Consider the following 12,067-nt stretch of genomic DNA (forward strand, 5'->3'; position numbering starts at 1 on the left):
CATGCGCAGAGTTGGAGTCTTCCGGGAGGCCTGCCAGAAGTTCCCTCATGTGCATGCGCAGAAAACTAGCAGCAGCGAAATTCCCTCGTTATCGTTCGCTTGAACGCCGGCAGCTGAACGAGACAGTCGCGTTTTGTCAGCTCTCTCAAGCTGCTACCTTGAATGGACAGGATTTGGCTCACTCCACTTGACTACTGCGACAAGCTCCAAGGCTGCCGATTCGCCCAGAAAGAAGAATGTATATACTCTTTTACTCTTTTACTTATTTCAGTCATTTGACTGCGGCCATGCTGGACCACCGCCTTTAGTCGAGCAAATCGACCCCGGGACTTATACTTTGTAAGCCCAGTACTTATTCTATCGGCCTCTTTTGCCGAACCGCTAAGTGACGGGGACGTATAGACACCAGCATCGGTTGTCAAGCAATGCTAGGGGGACAAAAACAGAAACACACACACACACACATACATATATATATATACATATATACGACAGACTTCTTTCAGTTTCCGTCTACCAAATCCACTCACAAGGCATTGGTCGGCCCGGGGCTATAGCAGAAGACACTTGCCCAAGATGCCACGCAGTGGGACTGAACCCGGAACCATGTGGCTGGTTAGCAAGCTACTTACCACACAGCCACTCCTGCGCAAATCAAGAAATAAATATCTATACTGTTGAAGTTAATCGGAAGTCTTGACTCTTTCCTTCGATTAATATTTAATGTAAAGGATGCAAGCTGCACCCATCAAGTGCGGGGACCTCCCATCCTGTTACAAGATGCTATAAATCAACTGACGAGAAAATGCCAAACTTACAACATACCATCATGCTTCACATTTGTTGATACTGAAAAAGGCTTTTGATTCCGTGGAAATTGATGGTATGCTAAGAGCACTGGAAGAAAGGGTATCGAAGGAGACCACAGCGGCTATAAACAAGAAGGCGAGTGATTCAAAACAGGTGAAAGGGTCAGACGAAGAGACACCATATCACCCAAATTTTTCACACCTGTGTTAGAAACAGTTTTTAAAACCCGAATTGGTCAGATAAAGGAAGAGATATAAACGGATGCATGCTAAATCATCAAATTCGTTTCCAGCAGAATTAAAGAATCAACAGAAATACTCAATGAAGTAAGAGACGAAGGAAAAAAAAAAAAAAAGAGTGAAATCAGAATTAATATTAGTTAAGCGATAAAACCATAACCAGGCCGACAACATGAAGAAAAAGACGACGAAGTAGAATACGAGAGAGGATCTTGTCGGTGTCATCCAGATGAGAAATTCCCCAGCTGTTGCCGTATTATTCACAGTCTCCCTTACGCTTGTAGATTGGGGCAGTATTCAGGTGTTTCCACCTGTCAGGTATAGTCTTCTCCTACCAACAGAGGAGAAATAAAGAGTGAAGATGGATATGAGATGAAGCCCACCATACTTGTAGATCTCACCTGTGTCCCATCATCACCGGCAGACTTCTTGTTTTTGAGGCCACTGATGGCACGTTGGACCTCATCAAGCGCTGGAGGATTGTCAAACTCTTTCAGGATACGAAAATCTGGAATCTCTTGGAATTTGTGGGGTCGGTGAAGGTTGGCTCGATTCAGATTCTCATGAACGGTGTACGAAATTCAATATGCTGACGATTCCGCTGCACCAACGCATATCTGCGCCTCTCTTCAAGACATGACGAACTCAATGCACAGTGCCTATTCTCGGTTCGGTCTCTTCGAGTGAATGACCGAAAAACTGAAGTTCCTCCAATCAGCCTTCCCTTATCCACCTCGTCCTCTGCCCGTCCTTTTTGACGATGCTCCTCTGCTGCAGGCAAACTCATTCTACTGTCTTGGAAGCACGATCTCTAACACTGCAACCCTAGGCGAGAAGATGCTCCGTCGGATCAACTTTCGGGAGACTCAGCGAACAAGTTTTTCAGAACAAGAACTTTAGAGCAAACAAAAATCTCATTTTTTTTTTTTTATCGAGGTGTCGGTGTATTCCCCTTCCTATAGGGGTCCGCGTGCTGGACCTTATTATGTCGGCACCACGTCAGCTCCCATGAAAAACAATATGCGCTGGAAGCGGAGGAGGAAGACTGTCTTGGATCAACGCTGTTATCATCTTTGATGGATCACCATAACCAAGTATGTGTGTGTATATATATATATATATATATATATATAAGGATAATATCGTTAATTTAAAATAAAATAACGATTTTATCAAGTGATCAGCGTGGAAAAAATAACCTTAAAAGGTAATAATTATTAAAATTATAACTTATGGTATCTACTAGATACCACCATGCTGAAAATAGCAGCCATGATCTGACTCTAAAACCACCTTAAGTGTTCATATAGCAACACGGAGAGAAGACAAAAAGACAAGATAAAACTAGTAAAAAATTGCTGGATAATTACTTTTACTAGTTTTATCTTGTCTTGTCTTCTCTCCGTGTTGCTATATGAACACTTAAGGTGGTTTTAGAGTCAGATCATGGCTATTATTTTCAGCATAGTGGTATCTCGTAGATACCCTAAGTTATAAATTTTAATTTATATGTATGTATGTATGTATGTATGTATGTATGTATGTATGTATGTATGTATGTATATATATATATATATATATATATATTATATATATATATATATATACAAATTAGTAAATAAATGGCACAACTAAGTACCGATATTTACTGGAAATAGCGAACGTAAAAATACGACGCTAATGTGTAGCTTCACCGCGTATGTATTAGCAAAATGCGTGTGTGCAACAAACTAGAGTAAAAAAACGTCTTACCTCCAGGGAGAACATCTGAAAGATGAAACACCCGGAAAAGGACAATGTGGGACCTGCAGGTTTCAGGTTTTACGAGATATGTCTCTCACCCATATTTTGTTTTACCTTCATCAGCCAAGCATATACCAAGACGAAATCTACGATGTTACCACATTAATACTATCACACTCGACTGAAATGCGGAACGCTAACAGTACGAGAAACGGTGAAGAAGTTTCAAAATATCAGTAATGCAATACAAAGTATCGCCTTCCAGTAAAAAGTAGCCCGTGAGGGGAAAAATACACAAATTAGTAAATAAATGGCACAACTAAGTACCGATATTTACTGGAAATAGCGAACGTAAAAATACGACGCTAATGTGTAGCTTCACTACGTATGTATTAGCAAAATGCGTGTGTGCAACAAACTAGAGTAAAAATAAGTCTTATATATATATATACACGGTGTAACAGGTAAATTGGGACCATTTAAATATTTTTATTATAATTTGTATAATTCTGAAAAGTCAAACACTGGGAGTTTTATGTTTCCGCCAATTTATTATGGAGTGTTTCGTACTTATTTTTAGTGCAATGTGACCGTCATTTGCTTTCTTCACCAGTCCAGTCCGTTTACGAAATGATGCGCATGCCTTAACTATTTCTTCCTGTTTTCATTTTACCGAATGCTCGCACGCTCGAAGCTTTCAGTGAAGACACAGTTGTGAGAAGTTGCGCTGGACATTGCTTCAGCTCGCCCCATAGCCAACAATCACACGGATTGAAGTCTGGTGCGCTAGAATGCCAGATATCTTTAGGGATAAACATGGGAAATTCTTTCTTCAAAAATTCTTGCACTTTTTTCGAAGAATGTACAGAGTCCTGTACAAATAAGACTCGACTTACATCATAATGCTTTCTAATCGAAGGCTATAAGACTTCTAAGAATTGGAGATACTCTGCTGTGTTGATTTTAAGAACTGCTTCAATAAAATAAGGAGGCATCAATTTCCCCTCATTTGCAAAAGCTCCAAAGACCTTAATGGAAGCCAAATGCTTGCTTTGTATAGCTAAGGGAACTTGGGAAGGGTCGTACACTTTCACTCGTGGGCTTTGACGGTTTGCAAGTTCATCTGCCATGAACTTCTTTTCATCCATGAAGATGCGGACGTCTCTACCACGATATTTTAAATAACTAAGAAGTTTGGGACAGCTTTCAGCCCGAATGGCTTTGGAGTGGGTAGGGTGTTACAGTGCCTTCTCAAGTATGATCTCATGGAGGTCTTGTCTCACAGCCCTAGGAATGGTCATTTTACTGATTCCTCAATCTCGAGCCAACTTTGCCATCGATTTTGATGGGTTCACCTCAATCAATCTTTTAAGTCCAATTAAGAAGTGAGGTTTGCATTTTCAGTTACTACGAGGACTGTGAGGCTTTCTCTGAACATCCTGACTTTTCTTTAAATTGGCCTCAACTCCAGAAACAGTAGATTTGGCATAGTTTGTTACTCTGACAAACTCCCCAGCACTTTTGCCAGAGTGGAATGATTCGGCAATTACACTTCTACAGTTTAATTCTTTATTTACATGCATAGTTTGTTCAATCTGAAACACAAAACAGTACAAGAGATTATTCCAGCTGGTAATGTTTACACTTTTTTAGACACCAACAAAATCTATGCAGTTAGATAAATACTCATTTGTTGTCCTAATTTACCAGTTACAACCTCTGTATATATATGTAAGTGTGTATGTGTGTGTGTGTGTGTGCGCGCGCGCGTGTGTGTGTATGCGTGCGTCTTTGGACCCTGCTTTTGACATCACATGATGAGTGTAAACGAGCATCATCATACAAGCGATGTTGTTGGTTTCGAGTCTCCTTTGAAAAACATGTCTGGCTATGGGAAAATATAACTTTACCAAGAAACAGGTGAGGGTTAACAATAGGAAGGGCATCCGATTGTACAAAATCTGCCACAGCAGATTCTTTCTGACCCACGCAAGCGTGAAAAAGTGGACGCTAAATGATGGAAAGAACGGAAAGCAAAGTTAACTTCAGTGGGATGTGAACTCAGAGCAGAGAGAGCCGGAACAAATACCACAAAGCCGGCATCGTCGCCTACGCCATATCTTTGCCAATCCGGCCCAAGTTTGCCAACTAGATTTTTCATTGAAAATATATTGCAAACAAAAACTTACAACGTATGTTAAAAGAAAATAAGAGTTCAGCAGCGGAAACGATTTTAATTCCACAACAATCAAGATTACAACTAGGAAAGACCAAGGGAAATAACTCCATACATGACTCTCAGAAAACCTCGAAAGCGTAAATTCCATATATCTTTGCCTTCTCTCTTAAGCGGGACTCGAGTTTTTTTTATTATTATTTTTAGAAATGTTTTCTCTTCAGGTTTGGTTACGCTCCCATGCATACAGTGATTGTTATTCTTCTTCTCCTCTCCTCCTCCTCCTCCTCCTCCTCAACAATTTACATCCTGTAAACATTTAGGTTTGTGATACTGCAGACTCCCTAGTCAGTCAATCTTGAACGCTTCCTTCAAGATATTCTTCTCATCCGTTTGTTCAATGTCTGTTGGTGCCATCATCGAGTTAAGGATGAAGTTTTGGAAAAGGGTATTTACAAATGAATGCAACCCATGTGAAAAAACCAAAGAGTACAATAAAAGCACATAATGTGGCAGTCCAAGGATGGGACGAATGTTACTGTTATTTAACCCCAGGATCTCCCCTGTTCGAAAATATAAGGACAGAATTTTTTGTGTCGTATTCAATATGCTGACAATTTGTACGTGTTGACCTACAAAAGGTTCAAGAGGAACATGAACAGCATCAATCTCATCAGTATGAGAGGGAATGTGAAGGCTATGGGCACAGCTCCTTCCTCCACACCTAGTAACTAACATATATACACACATCTGTATTTACACTTGCAAATATATATATATATATATATAAAGGGGTTTGTATGATTGTGTATAGAGGGATATATATATATATATATATATATATATATGGTTTCTTTTTAATGATAAGGACTCTTCTTCTTGAAAAGAAGGAGCTGCATGAATGTGGATAACAACAAGTGTTACTTGTTCATCTTAAGAAACGTGTCGTATATTTTACTGTTCCATTTATGGGTTGACTTTGTAAAGTGCCAGTGAATCAGACTTATTCGGTTATTTGAGAATCTTAGAGTTTGCAAAATGTCACTTACACATTTTACTAACATAACGAAACCCACTGGTACAAATGAGAACTGAGGATTGGGGTAGAAAAGCTGCAGGTTTTGAAGCAGTTCTCCATAAATATTCTCTGCCGTTCTGGTTTTTGAGGAGATGTTTTTATATCTGCAGGACAGCTGATCCTTTAGTTGGCAGATAATGTTTCTTTTCTGTCCCAAATAACCATTTGAGACATCATAGTTGCACTTGGCAGTAATTTTGAAGAGGACGTTCCCTTAGTATTCTTCGTGCCGATACATAAGTTCCTTATGTTGATACCTATGTATTCAACAACAGAGATACTGTAGCTGTAGATATTTATCCCAGAGCAGTGTGTCCTATAGATGCAACTGTATATTGTTTTAACAATAATATTTTGTTGTGATGACAGGTAGTTCTTTGATGTCAGTTTTAGGCAGTCGCTGATAACGTGTGTAATGTTCTCCTTAGAAATGTGACATAATTGACTTTTAAAAAATAGCATGCTGGTGGTGAACGAAAGCAGTGAAGTCCTTTTGGGTTAGGGTTAGGGTTATGAAGGTTCATTAAAACAACACTGTAACACAGCAAGACAGATGAGCCTCATCTATGCTACTCATGTTTGTAAGAACATTCAACGGATGGCATTACTCAAATTGAGTCACAGCCCTCATGTATGCATATATAGATATAACAGAGTAAGCACATAAATGTGAAACAAAGTGGAAGAAAATAGTACTCGAATACCAGAGGTAGAGTAATATGTTTCATTAATAAAGCTGCAAAAACGTCAGAAAAACTGCTACTCAGAATTTCACGTTCCAGTTCGTCAGACAGTTTTGGTTCTGTCCGACGAACGAGAACGTGAAACTCCGAGTAACAATTTTAGCGACATCTTTGCAGCTTTATTAATAAAGTACACACGCACACACATATATATCACAGATTTTCTTGCTCTCTCTCTCTCATACCAAGTGACTGTAGAGCTTTGATTTGTAACATGTAGGCACAAATAGTATTTGCTGAATTGTGTCAGTTACGAAGGAGTTGCTAAATTAGGTTTTACTCAGTGATGAACGAATGTAGAGGTTCTCAAACAGTCAAATACCAGCTGCCACCTCTAATTAGTGAACTTATTTCACTCCACAACTCTTTGTTAACGAGAAGACAAAACAGTGAAAGCCGTGTCCATATAATTTTTTTTATTTCTCTGCCATGGTGTAGAGCAAGTTTAAAACTAATTTTATTAAACATGGCGATATTTCTGCCCCCTTTTCAATCCATAAAGGCCTCCTCAATGTGAAGCATTAATTTAATGTATTGCTAGGTAGAATTGAGAACGAAATAGTTATTTATTTCGAATATAAACCAAAAAAACTTTCGTTTCATTTCACAACTCCGCACATAATGACGAAGCGACCTGAACATTCAAGGGAGGCAACTCTTTATTGTAATTATTTCCCTTCACCAATTTACCACGACTCGTTGTTGCGCAGAATTAACGTTTTAGCCACATCACATTATTAGCGTTCAACATTAACCCAAGCTTAAAGTATGCATTTAGAATGATCTGGGTAGGGATTTTAGTAACTTTTTAAATGATAACATTATTAGAATTTTAAAGAAATGTTTTATAATTTTGAAAAACATTTTGTATTTTGAAATTTCAAAGACAGCGTAATACTTGAATCTCAGCTATCATCTTCAACAGAAGACGGTTTTTTCCAAAAATGATTTTGAAAGTAACAACTTGTCAGAGAGACACACACTTATGGTGATATTATATTTGATAAGTGTAGAGTAATTATACAATGACTTCTTACTTAATAACTATGCCTACTATCTTTTAGGCAGTCCACTCTTATTTCTTATTTCTTTATTGCCCCCAAGGGGCTAAACACAGAGGGGGCAAACAAGGACAGACAAAATGGTTAAGTCGATTACATCGACCCCGAAAGGATGAAAGGCAAAGTCGACCTTGGCGGAATTTGAACTCAGAACGTAGCGGCAGACGAAATACCCATTTCTTTATTGCCCACAAGGGGCTAAATACAGAGGGGACAAACTAGGACAGACAAACGGATTAAGTCGATTACATCGACACCAGTGCGTAACTGGTACTTAATTTATCGAACCCGAAAGGATGAAAGGCAAAGTCGACCTCAGCGGAATTTGAACTCAGAACGTAACGGCAGACGAAATACGGCTACGCATTTCGCCCGGAGTGCTTAACGTTTCTGCCAGCTCGCCGCCTTTGAAGTATTAGGAAGGGTGTCCAGTCATGAAAACCATGCCAAAGTGGACAGTGGAGCTTGACGCAGTCCTCTAGCTTGTCAGCTCCTGTCAAACCACTACCGAACCCATACTAGCATAAAGACGGACGTTATATTATGATATTAATGATAACAATATACCTTCTGACGAGCTTTAGTGACGTCAATAAATCACTGGGAAACCACTTTGGTCTTTGAGAGCATAGCTTTATTTTGGGGAGCTCGACTGTCAATTAATTATTATAAAAATTTCCATCTTTGGAAGGAGGTTCTATTTGTTTCCCTAAAGGAAAGGAGTACAACTGATTGAAAGAGGGTAGTTTATTACACAGGGAAGATGGAAAGTAGATATGACTATTGTTTACAGGATAAATTATCTCTGTATAATTGCGCATAGCATTCGCAACACATTCTCTAAACTAAATTAGTTATTTTCATAGATTAGTCATCGAAAGAATGGCATTACCTGTGACTGTTTTCAAGAAGTCTGAGACAGGTCAAAGAAAAGAGGAAGTTGGTTATAGACTGGAAACCTGGCATGAATGTTTGCAGCAGTGGAGTTTAGTGAAGACAAGCAAAGGTGAGATGAGATGCTATTGATAAACCAAGCAGCTGAGAGATGTGATGGGAAACAACAAGATTTTAAAACTTCCATGTATGTTTAGCAAGAATATAATTCAAAATATATCATTGAATATAGTTGAAAATCGGTACCCTGTGAAGGTACCTGTTTGATAATGTTAAGCTTCCCCTCCTCCTCTTTCTATTTCCATTTCCTTCATCTCTATCTCTCTATGCAATTTCATGCTGATTTGCTGCCTCCATAAGTTATATACCGTGATACCTTGCAGTACGAGTTCAATTCGTTTCATGACTGAGCTCGTCTTACGATTTACTCGTTTTACAAATCAATTTTCCCCCATTGAAATTAACTAAAATAAAATTAATCCGTTCTAGCCCCACAAAACCACTCAAAAATAATTTTTTATAGATTTTAAAACGGAAAAAAGTATAGTTACAAGTAAAATGACAATTATGAAAAAGAGAATGCAAAAGAAATATGTAAACTGGTTTTATTAACTGAATTACCTTAAAGATGGGACAATTTGTGCGCTTGTACTGTAGATTTCCGCTTGTATTTCAAGACAAAAATTTGCATGAGACTCAGCTCGTATAGCAAATTACTCATACAATAGCGCACTCGTACTGAGAGGTTTTACTGTATACACACACACACATATATATATATATATACTTATTTATTTATTTATGCAGTCAAACATTATATAACTGCTCTATTTTTCAAACTGAGGGTGATTTTTTAAATTCTAACTTACAGACTCTTAACTGACTCTGCACATATGCATGTGTGTGTGTGTGTGCTTGTAAGGACATATATGCTTCAGTAATTTGTATGTATGTGTGTGTGTATACAAATATAGTTCACCACTGATCATTGTTGATAGATTAATCTCCATGTCTCAACTGCACTCTGCAAACAAGTCAGCTGTGACAGGCAGTGTTTAGTAGGGCATGTTCAAAGTGCTGTTTCAAGTGTCTCCTCTGTCTGGAATAATGAAAGATGGCAGGTTCAGTTTATTAGAGGTAGAGGACAATAGAGGACCAAGATATGCGGCACATTGCTGTATCTGAGAAGACTCACCCACCACAACAGAACTGAGACCTAAAACCAAGGTGCCATGTAAAAGGGCACTGTCTTTAGTTAAGAAAATCGACCCCAGAACTTATTCTTTGTAAGCCTAGTACTTATTCTATCGGTCTCTTTTGCTGAACAACTAAGTTATGGGGATGTAAATACACCACCATCGGTTGTCAAGTGACGGGGGGGGGGGGGGCAAACATAAACACACACATACATATATATGTATACATATATATGATGGGTTTCTTTCAGTTTCCGTCTACCAAATCCACTCACAGGGCTTTGGTCGGCCCAAGGCTATAGTAGAAGACACTTGCCTAAGGTACCATGCAGTGGGAGTGAACCTGGAACCATGTAGTTGGTAAGCAAGCTATTTACAACACCAATCCTGTGCCATTTTTTACATTCGATGGATATTTGTCCTTATCTTGTTTGTTGTTAACACGCTTCAGATGATATACCCTCCGGCCTTCATCAGGTATCTTGAGGAAATTTCGAACCTGGGTTCTCATTCCTAAGGTATTTTTTTATGTTATTATTATTATTATTATTATTTTTATTCAGGTCAGGTCACTGCCAGAAATCGAACTCGGAATCTTGGGGTTAGCAGCCAGCGCTCTTAACCACTCCACCATATGCCTGTGGGTCAGAGGCTGCACCAGGTTCCATAGTCTGTTTTGGCTTGATTTCGACAACCGGATGCCTTGCCTATCACCAACCACTCCACAGAATGTACTGGGTGCTCAGTTCTATTGTGGTGGGGGAGTCTTTTCAGATACAGCAATGTGCACTGCATTTCTAGGTCCTCTGTTGTCTCCTACTTCTAAGAGTGGTTAAGAGCGCAGGCTACTAACCCCAAGATTCCGAGTTCAATTCCAGGCAGTGACCTGAATAATAATAATAATAATAATAATAATAATAATATAAAGCAACACATGATAGAGTCGGCCAGTATTTACACTGAACAATATGTCGGCATTATAAAATCAAAACCGCTGACAAATGGTATAAACACCATCCTGAAGCTGTGACTGAGGGAGAAAATGTGTTGATTCTATGGGACTTCCCCGTACATACCGACAAAACTATAAAAGCTAATAAACCGGATATTATTATAAAAGATCAGACAAAAAGGATGTGTTTATTAATTGACATGAGTATTCCTTGCGATCACAATATAGCGGCGAAAGAATTTGACAAGATCAGTAAATATAAAGATTTGCTAATAGAAATTGAGAAAACGTGGCATCTCAAGGCGACTACAGTACCAGTGATTGTAGGATCTCTAGGAATAAAAAAGGTACTGAAACCTATTTGAAAATGATACCATGCTTACCATCCCTACAGGAGGTGCAAAAAATTGTGTTAACTGGAACGGCTCATGTACTGAGAAGAGCATTATCGCTGTGAAAACAACAGCCATTCATGAATATATTTATTTATTAAAATTTTAAAATACATATTTTACCTGTGAATTTGCATGTGTAATCTGGGAATGCATACAATGAGCTTCTCTGCCCTAGGTGTATGGAAAACTCGGCATGAAATGGAAGAAAATTTGAAGAAAGAAGGAAAAAAAATAATAGTAAAAATAATAATAATAACAACAACATGGAAAAATACCTTAGGAATGAGAACCCAGGTTCGAAATTTCCCCAAGACACCTGATGAAGGCTGGAGGGTATATCAGCTGAAACATTGTGTTGACAACAAACAAGATAAGGACAAATATCCGTCAAATGTAAAGAATGTAAATAATGTACATAATTCCTCATCTCTTAAATATAGAACTGTATTTTCTATAATGTTTGCCAAATTCATATCAGCCAATGATAAAACATAAACAATATCTTCCATTACATGTTGTCTGTAAATTACTTGGTTGCACAAACAAAACTCAAAACACACGCATGCATTACTTACTCACACAGACGAATACTTAAACACACACACACACAGAATGACAGAGTTTATTTATTGATTAGTTCAAAGCTAAAATTTGAGTTTCCAGAGGCGTTACACAAATGTTATGGAAACTCAAATTAATTTTATGAATACCAGTTGCTAGAGGCAACAGAACGAAGCTTTGCATTTTAATAAAATATATGAAAACTGATATCTTATAACT

This window comes from Octopus sinensis, linkage group LG8, assembly GCF_006345805.1.
Source record: "Octopus sinensis linkage group LG8, ASM634580v1, whole genome shotgun sequence".
Classification (NCBI taxonomy): domain Eukaryota; kingdom Metazoa; phylum Mollusca; class Cephalopoda; order Octopoda; family Octopodidae; genus Octopus; species Octopus sinensis.